Source organism: Gopherus flavomarginatus, chromosome 4, assembly GCF_025201925.1.
Source record: "Gopherus flavomarginatus isolate rGopFla2 chromosome 4, rGopFla2.mat.asm, whole genome shotgun sequence".
Taxonomy (NCBI): domain Eukaryota; kingdom Metazoa; phylum Chordata; order Testudines; family Testudinidae; genus Gopherus; species Gopherus flavomarginatus.
The window spans coordinates 47,846,995-47,860,610 of record NC_066620.1 but is presented as its reverse complement, the minus strand read 5'-3'; the positions used below and the strand labels follow the sequence as shown (position 1 = coordinate 47,860,610).

At 44.7% G+C, this 13,616-nt stretch overlaps 1 pseudogene; it reads right to left on the bottom strand.

Annotated features, from left to right (window-relative positions):
• LOC127049827 (spermatogenesis-associated protein 7 homolog) overlaps positions 1–13,616 on the bottom strand; it is a 131,209-nt pseudogene that overhangs the window by 79,187 nt on the left and 38,406 nt on the right.

Sequence of the window (13,616 nt, the reverse complement as noted above, 5' to 3'; positions counted from 1 at the left end):
ATAGTGTTTGGAACTGCTGCTGGGCCACAACCATGAGTCTAGACACTAACGGAATCTCCCATTAGTCTGTATAGCATCACCACTTCAATAATTTTCCAGATCTCTAATGGCAGGAAGCAGTCACCCAATGTCACCCTTACAATGAGTTCTGCCAACTGAATACCTGAGCTAGCTCCAATTTTATCTTTCCTTGGTAGTCAAACATCTCAAAACAAGGAAAACGCTATTGAAATAAGATTGGAAACTACTTGGTACTCCCTCTGCTGATATGGATTTGTCACTTTGCTGAACAATTTGAGGGGATATCTACTGCAGCTCTCAACAATCAGTCTGGCTGCTCCAAGACAAGTCTTCAGCTCCAGTCAAGCTGTCTATAAATCCTACCTTCTAGAACATACTTCCTGCAAATTCCTTGGCTGCTCAGTGTAGGCTTAAAGAGTGAGAATGAGTGGGAGATCATTTAGTTGAATCATCTGAATGGGCTGCAGCTTATTTTGTAGAGACAGAGAATTCTTCACAAAGGAGCAGACCCATTAGTCTGGTAGCCAGTCAACAACACTGACTTGTAAACAAAATGTTATGGTGAAAGAGTCAGTGCATTTTTCTCTGTACGAGTGCATTTGAGTGACAAAACTATAAAGAACTCTAAGAAGAACCCATGCTATAATTCACATAAAAGATAAATTACATCCTTCCCCAAACAATTCCAAGAAAAATTACAACTTCCTCCCCCCACAAACTCACCCCAGGGACTTTCCACATGCTTCCCAAGATACACAAACAAGGGAACCCAAGCAGACCCATTATATCTGGCCACAGCACTCTTACTGAAAGAATATCAGGACTCAGAAAAAACATCCTCAAGCCACTCACCACACAAAGGGCCAGTTTCCTTCGAGACACAATGGACTTCCTCCAGAAACTCTGCAATATTACCAACCTCACCCAGAACACCATGCTTTACACCATCGATGTCACCTCTCTATACACCATCATCCTTCACCATGATACCATCGCTACCTGACTCAAATACCTCCATGGTAATGTACAGTGCTCAGAAATCCACCCTAAACACATCACCGAACTCATCCACTTCATTCTCATCCACACCAACTTTACGTTCAACAATAAACACTTTGCCCAAACCATCAGATAAGCCCAGGGTACTAGGACTCCCCAATATGCCAACCTCTTCAAGGGCCACCACAAGGAAGAATTTCTGGAAATATACCTGAGACACTGATATTTTCATCCTCTGGACAGACAACCAAAACTCCCTCGTAGATTTCCACCGCAACTTCAACAACCACTACCCATCCATCCAACTTTCTCCAGAACACTCCCATGCCTGCATCAACTTCCTGGACACCACAATCAGCTTAAACACTGGAACCCTACAAACAACTATATACAAGAACCCCATGGATCATCACACTTATCTTCACAGATCCAACAACCACCCCAGACACAGGCATAAATCTGCCAAATGTTCAGATACCACAGAATTTGCTTCATAGAGAGAGCCCAGGATACACACCTAAACACACTTAAAACAATCTACACTAAACAAGGGCATTCTACCAGAGAAGTAGATTACATTAAGGAAAGAACCACCCAAAAATCCTGGGAGAACCTGCTTCAATACAGAACAGCCCCCCTTGACTGCACACTCCTAATAGTCACCTATCACCCCACACTGGAACCCCTACGTAGTATCATCAAATTACATTCCATACTTGATGGGGACTACATCCTGAAAGAAATCTTTCCCGAATCCCCTCTTGTGGCCTTCAAACAACCTTCCAACCCCGTCATGCTAATCATCAAAAGCTCCCAGCAAACCAAGACACACCAACTCAAAGCGACACTAAACCTTGACAAAAAAGCAGATACACCTGCAGACATCTCCACTGCTATGATGATCAATACCCCCCACAACACACCTTTCAAGATCCATGAGTGCCATACACCACAAGCTGTGATAGGTATGTATCTCATCCAGTGCATCAAATGCCCCAATAACTATGTGGATGAAACAATCACTACAATCTTGAATGAACTCAGTGAGAAAAACAATAAAATAAAAACACCACATCAGCCATGGGTGAACACTTCTCACAGAGTGATCACTCTATATCTGATCTTTCAGTCCTTGTCCCCGAAGAAAACCTGCACAACACCTTCAAAAGGGAAGCCTGGGAACTTAACTTCATAACTCCGCTGGACACCAAAAACCATGGACTTGCCAGAGATACTGGTTTTATGTATCATTACAACAATTTGTAGCACATCCACTTCCCGCTAACCTTTTGTTTCCCACTTCTCCTACAGCATATGTGAACCCTTATGCTTAACTATCTGTCACAATTTATATTAGGCTTAGGCACTCTGGTTACTTCCCCACAGCTGAAGAAGAGCGCTCTGAAGCTCAAAAGCTTGTCCACCAACAAAATGTTGGTCCAGTAAAATATTACTTCGCTACACTGTCTCAATCAAAAATAACTCTCCCATACCTATCCTAGTGACAAGCACTTTGCCCTCCCTATCAGCTGACTAGTCCTCCTGGGTATTGCAAACTGAACATCCTCCCATAACCTGCCGTCTATGGTTGACAGAACCCTTTTATGTCCCCTCCTTGTAATTTGACAATATTTGGTTGTGGCTGTCAGTAATATTACAGGATTTACTTACATCCAGCACGTTGTTAGTCATCCCAGGCCTGAAACATAATGCCACTGGGTGATACAAATGCTGAAGTTATTCTCTTGAGCCAGTTGTTGTGAACAACCCAACAGCTGTATTCCTTGCATCTTTTGTTCTGAACAAAGATGTGACACTGTACCACACTGTGGGTCCTGTTTTTCTAACCATCACGTAGTATGTACTGAAGCATCTGCATTAAAGGAGAGGGTGTATTGTGGAGGAGAATTAAAGTAGACCATGCTAAAGCAATATTTGGGCTGGCTAAGTCATTGACTCTGAAGAGTAAGAGCCATTTCCGTACACTGGTATCAGAGTCAGTGGGTTGAGGTAAGCACCTACGGTTGGATGGACAAGATTCAAAAGCTGCCAAGCAGGAAAAATATCTTTAAGATTCTAAAATTGACCCATTCTAGTATATTTATTCTGAAAAAAATTCTAATGTGGTATTCTGAAAACACTCTATGTGAAAACACTCTTTAACAGACATTGATAAATACTTGTTTATATAGTGCCAAAATATGGTAGGTGCTTGTGGCAGAGCTCTGCTAAGAAAGCCCTTAATCAGCTCCTGCCACCTCAGCCCCAATCGGGGGGCAGATTGGGGCTGGGTAAATAGTCAGTGCTTGCCTGGGAACCCGCGGCACCTGCCAGCCTCATTAGCAGGAGCTAAAAGGCTGGGAGGAAGTGGGGGAGGGGCAGAGACCAAGAGTGAAAGGCCAGGCCAGGCTCAGAGGGAGAAAGGAGCCTACTAGTTTGTTGCTGGTCAGGCTGGTGTGAGGCCAAGCTGTGTAAATAGCCTGTAAATAGTGGGAAACTGGTGGTGAGGAAAGGACACAAATGCATCAGCGTGGACCCTCCCTGAGTCTTTAAGGAGCAGGGCCAAGGTGCTGAATCCTACAGGGCGCAGTTTGCTCCCTGTTATAATGCTCTGCAAACAAGAACACAAACAAGCTCCCTGTCAAAAGGACATTGATACCTAAATAGCTAAAGGAGGGAGAAGGCACAGAACATGACACCAGTGACTGTGCAATGATATTTAGCATGTGTTCTTGAAATGGAGTGACCTGCTCCTGTAGGGGTCAGAGGCCTGGATGTGGGCAACCCCATCCAATTAGTCCCACGTTAGCTGGGTACAGAGATGGGGATTCCCCTATAAAGAGCATCAGGAAGCAGCAGAGAAAGGGAGGAGACAACCAGAGTGAAGCCAGATTGAGACTCCAGGGACTGCTGGGAGTGAGCTGGCTCCAGCAGGGAAACTCGAGTCTTTGGGGAAAAAGGCTTCAGGCAGGAGACCCTGGGCAGGAAAGACTGGGAATATGAACTTGATGATTTGAGAACTTTTATTTTGAATCTTTAACGTAATAAATCCAGCGCCAAGGAAGGCTTTGCTGAATGAGAGAAGAACCTGTGTGTGGAGCTTTTAAGAGGGGGCTGAGCTGAAGAAGGAAACTGAGACAGGGCTCTGCCAAGCGACCTCATGCCACGAGAGGATACTAGGGAGGCAAATGGCCCATTCGCTGTCCTGTTAGTACTACTCTTTTCTATTCCTGCCTTTGTTAGCATTTCAAAGAGGTTCTCAGCAAGGTTCGCAGCATTTGTGGAAGAAATGTGTTGGGGGAGTGGAAGCACAGTCCAGGAGAGGATTTCAGACAATAGGGAGCCTTATTTATGGAAAAAGGCAAGGGGATAATAGTGAAAGAAGAATATGAAGAGCTCATACGATAATGTGGTTGTGGTTTTAATGATAATGTCATAAACAGATAAGTAAGAGTTTATAGAACAAAAGTACTTCATATCTCTTTTGCCTGTAAAGGGTTAACAAGTTCAGTGAGCCTGGCTGTCACCTGACCAGAGGACCAATCAGGGGACAGGATACTTTCAAATCTTGAGGGAGGGAAGTTTGTGTGTGTGCTGTTAGTGTTTGGTGGTTGTTCTCTTTGGGTTCTGAGAGTGACCAGACGTGCAACCAGGTTTCTCTCCAATCTCCCTGATACAAGTTCTTATAGCTTCAAAATAGTAAGTACTAGGTGATAAGGCGAGTTAGGCTTATGTTTGTTTTCTTTATTGCAAATGTGTATTTGGCTGGGAGGAGTTCAAATGTGTATTTGGCTGAAAGGATTTTAATTTGTACTTGTATACTTAGGCTGGGAGGGTATTCCCAGTGTCTATAGCTGAAAGACCCTGTAACATATTCCATCTTAAATTTACAAAGATAATTTTTACTGATTTTTCTTTCTTTAATTAAAAGTTTTTCTTGTTTAGGAACCTAATTTTTTTTATTCTGGTGTGAGACCCCAGGGGACTGGGTCTGGATCCACCAGGGAATTGGTGGGGAGAAAGGAGGGAAGGGGGAGAGAGAGGTTATTTTCTCTCTGTGTTAGGATTACTTTCTCTCTCAGGGAGAGTCGGGGAGGGGGAGAGAGAAGGAGGGGGGAAGGTGGATTTTCCTCTCTGTTTCAAGATTCAAGGAGTTTGAATCACAGTGATCTTCCAGGGTAACCCAGGGAGGGGAAGCCTGGGAGGGGCAACGGTGAGGGAAAGGGTTTACTTTCCTTGTGTTAAGATCCAGAGGGTCTGGGTCTTGGAGGTCCCCGGGCAAGGTTTTGGGGGGACCAGAGTGTACCAGGCACTGGAATTCCTGGTTGGTGGCAGCGCTACAAGTACTAAACTGGTAACTGAGCTTAGAGGAATTCATGCTGATACCCCATCTTTTGGACGCCAAGGTTCAGAGTGGGGATTATACCATGACAAGTAAAAAAATGTTTCCTTACATTAATTGCCTCTCTGTGATGGTGCATACAAAAATAACGTGGTATGGCATACGAAGGCCATTGGTTTAACTGGAGACACAACTCCATCAAAAATATGCCCTAGTCCGGGACTAGGGCTGTTAGGTGCTACCATAATACAAATAATGAATCATCATCATCATACTAAACCTAAAGGAACAACATAAATTAACCTGCAATAATCTTTCCTCTGTCTCCCTTGACTATCATGTTTTAAATCTCAAGGGCCTGATTTTCACCTCACATCAGTTTTACACAAGTGTAACTCTATTAACTTCAGTGGAGCTATTTCTGTCTTGGTTCTGACCCAAAACCTGTTGAAGCTCCTGAGAGCCTTTCCATCAGGTATTTGCACAGAATGGAGAATCAGGCCCTGACTGTGTAACTTTTTTAACTTTACAGAGAAAAATAAAATGTGAGATTTGTAAGAGTAGCACTTGTTAAGGTAGTAATGCTATGCTTGTTGTGAGTCAATGATGCATAAGAATCCAGATGGTAAATAGGGGGACTCTGTGGCAAAATTTGTCTGGACAGTCTAACCTGTCCTGAGGTTCCCTTGTATTACAGAGCAGCTGCACAAAAGTAGGGTTGATGCCCAGGCTAACCTTTGGTGGTCAAATGGTCCTAGGTGAGGAGCTTTGGGCTAGGGGCTTTTCCAACTAAAACACAGAGGCTGAGGCAGGAATAGGAGGCAGTGTGTTTATGAACGTCCAGGTGAGTCTCAAACAGGGGCTCAAGACAGCTGCTTCTTGGTGAAGGGCAATGGTGATTTAGCGGACGTTTCACCAACAGGGACTTACCCGTGTGCAGTTGGTGAGTACCTCCATTTAAGGAACCAGTTATTTTGTACATAAGCAAACAACACTAAGAAAATATTCCATTTACCGGTAATTGATTTCTACTTCAAATGAGAAACTGACCCACAAGGCCCTGAAATCTGCTACTGCTTGGCAAAGGGACACCATACTATTTGAATGGTACTCCAAAGGCAACCCAAATCCCAGACATACTAACTAATCATTCTTCTACATATAAATACCTTATTTTGTGTGAATAGTCCTGGATTGACAGCTTAGCTGAACAGGCATAGGAAGGCAACTGCCCTGAAGATAGTTGTTCCACTTTCAGAGCAGAGGCAGTAACACTTGCACTGGTTCTGCCATATTGTGCCTGCTCTACTGAAAGCGTACTTAAATGCCCAAGCCATCCATAAGGCATCTTTCAAGGACATTTTAGTTACAAGAAAAAGTTAAATACAGTCAGAAATGTAAGATCTTCAATATTGAGATGAAACCAGATTTCAAGTTCCAGATTGGTGTGTCACATCACATACTTGTCATACCTAGAACATAGTTGTATGTTCTATTGGAGTCCTCTGAATGTATTGTGCTTCAGTTTTCAAGTCTACTGACATCCATTGAGTTAATGTGGGGGGAAACAGCAAGCTGGCCAAGAACAAGTGTAACCAACCGACTCTTAACTATGACTTTATCTATCAGCCTGATGGCTGCAGTCATCATGATAGATTTCAAATACCTTTGGAGGACAGCAATTTCCTATAATAAGTAGCCATGTGATCTTGAATAATGTACTGAGTTGACAGCTTGGAGGAAGATCCAGGAGAAAAAGCTGAAAGAGTAAAATTTTATTTCAGTCAACGGGCTAAGAAATGGCTCTCAGGCATTAATAGCTTTAAACATTTTTAAAGATTTGCCTTGTTCCACTTGTAATGAATTTTTTTTTAAATTTTCATACTGAAAACAAAGCAAAAAAATTTAAGTTATAAATTATTGCAGTTTTGTATGGCTTTGGATACTTAAATTGTGGTTTGCAACAGAAGTATGAGAACTGTCCGTAAATCACCCATAGTTTATGTATTATTCTTTACTATTATATATCTCTGGAGAAAATTAGGTATTTAATCTTCTCTTTAATGATAAACTTTTGCAATTTGAAAGATTTAAAGCTGGAGACTGGGCAAGGAAAGAAATGTGCTTGTACTTCTCTAACTGCTACACCAATACTGGGCTAAATGATATGCAGAGTTATATTTTGAAAACCCCGTTGTCATGAGTGTGGTTGAATGGATGTAAATGATGGTAGAACTCGGCCCACTGAATTAAACTGGGATGCAGAGTAGAAATCTATTTCCCTATAAACTGAAGACAGCACTCTTTCAAGTCTCTAAACTGCAGGGATTCCAGAATATTCATTTCAAACTGTTCTGGTGGTCCAGAAAATGAGGCCACTTACCTAGATCCTCCATTACGTTAATTGATTTCTCATCCACTTCAGAAATGATTCAGCATTTCCCTCATGATTTTCAGAACTTTATACCGACTTACTCTCCACCTTGCCTATTTAACCTCATATCTACCTAATCCACCACGTGCACAGTCCTCTTCTATTAACATGGTCTTTTCTGTACCTTCTCCACTACTGTCTACAGTCACTCTTTCATCTACGCAGTTCCATTTTCTCTCTGCCTGTGAGCTTCTGAGTCCATTCCCCTCTTCAGAGCTCACCTTGAAATCAAAGAAAGGCCTGACGCAAAACCTATGATTAACTGAACATTCCTGAACTTGGGGGAAGTTCAGAATCCAAACCTGGATCTAAGCTTTGGGCTGATCTTTCTAACAGTAAGTGTGTGGCCAACTGGGATGTAAATGTTCTCCCCGATAAATGTTTGCATAGACCTTGCTGTCATTCACTAAAAGTTCCATACGGTGCTTTGAAATGGGAGTAGATTAAAGTGAACTATGAAACTTTTAGTGCCCAGCAGCAGGGTCCACACAGACACTTGGGGCAGGGCAGGCTACTGCAGGGTAGATTTACATCCCAGCTTGCTATGAACTAAGTGTTCATATACACAAGCCCTTAAATTTCACAGCTGGCCCTTACATCTCAAATGGACCAAATCAAAACCTCTAATGCAAATACCCCTAAACTCTGGGGAAGTTTAGAACCTAAATCTGAATTTTGCAGCTTGGTTCTATTTCTGCTTAAATACTTCATCTTAGCCCACAATGAAGTGAAAAATACACAGCTTGTTACTTTTGAGTGTTTATTGAAGGCTGAGTCCAAATTCAGGGTTTGATCCTCCATACACTTAAGACTAGGCACAGGCCCATTGAAATCAGTGGGACTATGAGTGGTGTAAGGAGGCACCCTGGCTTCCCACCGCGCCTGAGAGGGACGAGCCAGAGCAGGTGCCTCAGTGGGTGGAGCCACTGCTGTCTGTCCCCGGCCCCCGGAAGTCAAGGGGTGGGACAGGAAGTATAAAAGCCCGGCCCAAGCGCTCAGTTGGCGGCCGGCTGCCAGAGAGGACAGACACTGGTGCCCGAGCTCCCGCCGGGCCCAGCCTACCCTGTGCTCACTACCCGGAGGAGCGCTGGCCTGACCTGCCCCGCGCTCACTACCCGGAGGAATGCTGGCTGGACTTGCCTCTTACCCGTACCCGGAGGAACGTCGGCCTGACCTGCCTTATGCCCGGTACCCCAAGGAGCGGCTTGAGCTTCCCTACGACCGGTATCCCGAGGAGTGGCCTGAGCTTCCCTACAACCAGTATCCCGAGGAGCTGCCTGAGCCTCCCTGCGACTGGTACCCGGAGGAGCCCATGGTCTGGGACCCCCCAGACGATGCTGGCAAGAGACAGGTACCCAGAGAGGGGGAGGTCAGAAGTGGTCCGGGGGTAGCCGACCCTGGTTTGGCTCCTGAAGAGCCTGAACCCATGTCAGTGTGTTGCGGCCAGGATCCCCACTGACAGCAGCGTGCCTTTGCCGCTGCCAGGGCCCCGGGCTGGAACGCAGTGGAGTGGGAGGGCCTGCGTTCCCCCTGCCACCTCCCCAAGGGTGGCAGACTCCCCCTCTCCCTGGCCTGAGGAGGCCTTCTGTGTAGCCTTCTGAGATACTGTGTTTGCTCAGCCTGCTGAAGGCCTGAGCCTGAACTGCTACTGCCCCACCCTGCCCAAGGGCCTGGGCTAATATACTGTGTTTGCTCAACCCCTGCCTGAGAGTCTGAGCCTGAACTGCTACTGCCATGCCCTGCCCAAGAGCCTGGGCTGATATACTGTGTTTGCTCAGCCTGCTGAAGGCCTGAGCTTGAACTGCCTACTGCCCTGCCCTGCCCCAGGGCTTGGGCTTATGTACTTTGTGCTTACTCGACCCCGGCTGGAGGGCTGGGACTCTGCCTTGTTTGCAGACCCATTATTCCCTCAACGCTTGCTGAGGGGTTAGGCCTACTGAACTGCTGTGTGTGTAAGGAGGCGCCCTGGCTCCCCGCCGCACCTGAGAGGGATGAGCCCTGACACCACCGGCTTACAAGTGGTAACAAGATCTGGTAATGTTTGCAGGACTAGGTCCTTAACATTTTCCTCTAAAATTAGGTAGAATCTTCCCCTTGTCTAATAAAAGTTGCCTTTTAGCTACAGAGAGTTTGTTGCCTAATGGCAAAAAAGATGGAGAGAAAAGGACAGTAAATTCTTCTCTCTTATGTAGGACTAATAGTGAAGCTGTTGTGGATCCCAGTTGCATTAGGTCTCGATCCTGAACCCACAACTATACAGTGGCCCCCTTTGTCCATGTGGACTGAAGTCAGTGCAACTCTGTACAGGCATGTAGTCTGCCAGCGGGACTGAGGATAGATGTGTGATTGATTTATGTATTTCAGCAGGGGAGGTGGAAAATGGTATCTAGAGGCTTAAATTAATGGCTTTCCATCAGGTTTATATATGAGAGCACTTTCCATTCTATTCTAACTCCTTTCTGAACAATGTACAGTAATTTTCTAGTCCAGGATTCTTTCTCCAAGCATGACCCAGGCTTTGTGGATGGTCAATCTTTGGCAGATAATATTAACAAATTTTATACAGAATACTGGAGGCTAAAAATGGAACTTGACTTGGACCTTTACATAAACAGGTTCAGAAAACTTCTTAATAGGGTAATTAGCCCAACCTATTCAGATTCAGCTTTGTAGCTGAGTAAAGTAAATAATTGATTGATGCCTTGTGTCCTCATCTTGTTTTTATTTAATATCCTGTCACTGCAATTCACTGTGCAAAGGCATTAGCACAGTGCCTAGCTATCTTCAGAGGGATATCCAGACACAATGGCTTATCTGAATACTATCAGTTGCAGGAACAGGGCCTTATTCTGGCTCTTGAACCCTAGTTCCGATACTATGCTCAGAACATGTAAGCACAAGTCAAGGTTCTAGCCAGATGGCATTTTATTACTATGGAGAAGACAGGCACATATTGTACAGCCCATAGACACGAACATAAGATTGCTATAAAACTCTTTAGAACTTAGTGCAAAACAAGGGTTTGATTGTGATATCTTTATTCATACTGAATAGTAAGTAACAGCAGTGGTTCTCGAATGAGGGCCGCCATTTGTTCAGAGAAAGCCCCTGGCGGGCAGGGCCGGTTTGTTTACCTGCTGCATCTGCAGGTTTGGCCAGTTGCAGCTCCCACTGGCTGTGGTTCACTGCTCCAGGCCAATGGGGGCTGCGGGAAGCGGTGGCCAGTACGCCCCTCAGCCTATGCCGCTTCCTGCAGCTCCCACTGGCCTGGAGCGATGAACCGCAGACACTGGGAGCTGTGATTGGTCAAACCTGCAGATGCAGCTGGTAAACAAACCGACCCGGCCAGCCAGGGGCTTTCCCTGAACAAGCGGTGGCCCTAGTTAGAGAACCACTGCGTTACAGCGTAAGTATGTTCAGTTCCATGGAAGTCAAGGGGACTACCTGTGAACTAAGATACTATTGAATGAGAGCAAAGACATCACAACGGGACCCCACATTTGAGGCAGAGGAACATAAAGCTAGATTGTGAGTGACTTATTCATACCGGTGAGTAGTTGTACCTATGAGCAGTCCAATTTCAATCAATATCACTCATGGAAGTAAATACCAATATAAATAAAAGGCTCACTACCAGGCCCATAATATTTCATAGTTATTGGAGTTATCTGCAAAATATCTAAAGCACAGTTTTTCATAAGTTTCGCTAACTGTAGGAATTTTTTTTACAGAGGCTTATTCTTGCATTGGCAAATGTTTTACAATAATCAAAACAAAATATTTGTAGATATCTGTCCATAGCCATAGCTATGTAAACTGGTACAGCTCCATTTAGTTCAATCAACAGAGGTATGGTGACTTATACCCTTGTCACTAAAGATGTAGTTTTCTTTCTGGGAAACACCAAAATCCATTGCTGATCTGCTGTGACAGGCTGGTTTTAATACATGCCGGAAAAAAAAGAGAGCATGGCAGAACAGTGTAATAATGAAACAATATTAGAAGGAGAAAATTGGCTGGAAAATCTATTTGCATGAGGAACATCCTTCCCAAAATTAATTATGGCCCTGAACTTGAGAAGCTGAAGACACACAGCGTGGTAAGACTATAATACTTTTCATTTCTTGTCTTTCATAAAATATGATTCTTTCTTGGATCAAAAAAATTACTGTAATCTTGCAGTATGACAAATTGTGGGCATGCTGCTCCTACATAAGAAATAATAAAAAGTGTTGATGGGTTCAATTCCCTGAACTTCCTGTGTGGCCTTAGACAAGTTATTTAGCCTCTCTGTGCCTCAGTTCCCTACCTCTAAAATGGTCATAGTAGTACTTCCCTACCTCAGAGGGGTGTTGTGAGGGTAAATACATTAAAGACGGTGAAGTGCTCAGATACCATACTAATGGGGGTCATATGTACAGCGTAACTGTACTGTAATGACAGTTTAATTCCAGTACCCTTATTATAAAGTATGGACAAAAAAGTTGACTTGCTAGCGTCTTTTGTAAACAGCAAAAAAGTAGAATTCTAGTGGAGAAGCTAAGGGTAGTGGCAAAGTATTTTCAGTTAAAAGCACAGTGAAGAACAAAGTCACCTCTTAAATGCTTTTCAAATCATTTTTGGTTCATCAACCAAATGAAAGAAACATGTTTTATCACTGTCATTTTGAATCAAACTTTAGTTCCAGATTTATGATGGAGAACATATCTTCCGACATGAGATTTTCTTCAAACATGATGTGCAGAAGAAATCTACCCTAGTTCCTTCTATGAAGGATGGGTAATTAGTCATCATGCAATAAGACATGTTAAACTACGATAAATTCCTTGAGAGACATCACAAAATGAGAGAGAAAAAGAATCAGTGTTGCGACATTTATCACTGTTTTTTCTTCGAGTGATTGCTCATGTGCATTCCACAATAGATGTGCGTGCTCGCCATGTGCACCAATGCCAGTTTTCCCCTAGCGATCCCTGAAGTGGCGTCTCTATGGTGCAGTATAAGGGGCGCTGCACACTCCCCCCACCCTCAATTCCTTCTTGTCGCCAGTGAAAGTGGATTGAAACTGCTCTGCTCCAGCTTGGTTGCAGCTTTCCTATTGAACTCTTGTTCATTCATAGTTAGTAGTACCTGTAGTTAAAGTAGTTTAGAGTAGTGTTAGTTCAGTTTAGTGCGCCTGGGTTGGGCCAGTCCCTTTGCCCCAGGCTTTAAGTTGTGCAACACTTGCAGACGGCTGATGCCAGTGAGTGATCCATACATGGACTGTTTACGCTGTCTGAGGGAAATCCATCTCAGCGATCACTGCAAGATTTGCAGATCCTTCAAGTCTCGGACCAAGGAGGAAAGGGACATTTCGGCTTCGAGCCATTCTGATGGAGTTGGTGTTGACCCCGACTCCAGTGCATCGCTCCGAGTCGGCACCGAGTACTGTGGTGTCCATGCACGGTGACCCTTCAGTGCCTTCCACCAGTCGGCACCCCATCTACAGTGCATGCCAAGAAGGCTAAGAAGCGGTCTTCTCCGCCAAGAAAACATAGCTAGACTGGGGAGAGACTAGACCCATGTTAGGCAGTTCTTGATCCCTGTCTGCCTCCAGGCCTCCAACTCAGGTTGAGCAGACCAGCCCGGCCCACTCGGAGGCCCTGCAAGCGGCCCGGGACATCATGTCTCTGCCAGTACCAGGGGCACCACCACCGTTGGCTCCCCGGTCCACAGGCAAGCCACTGCTTGGATCTCCGCAGCTGCCACCTGATCAGTACCATTCGCAGTCTAGGGAATGTTCCCAATGCCATTTGCCGATCAGCGACCGCCCCATGCGCA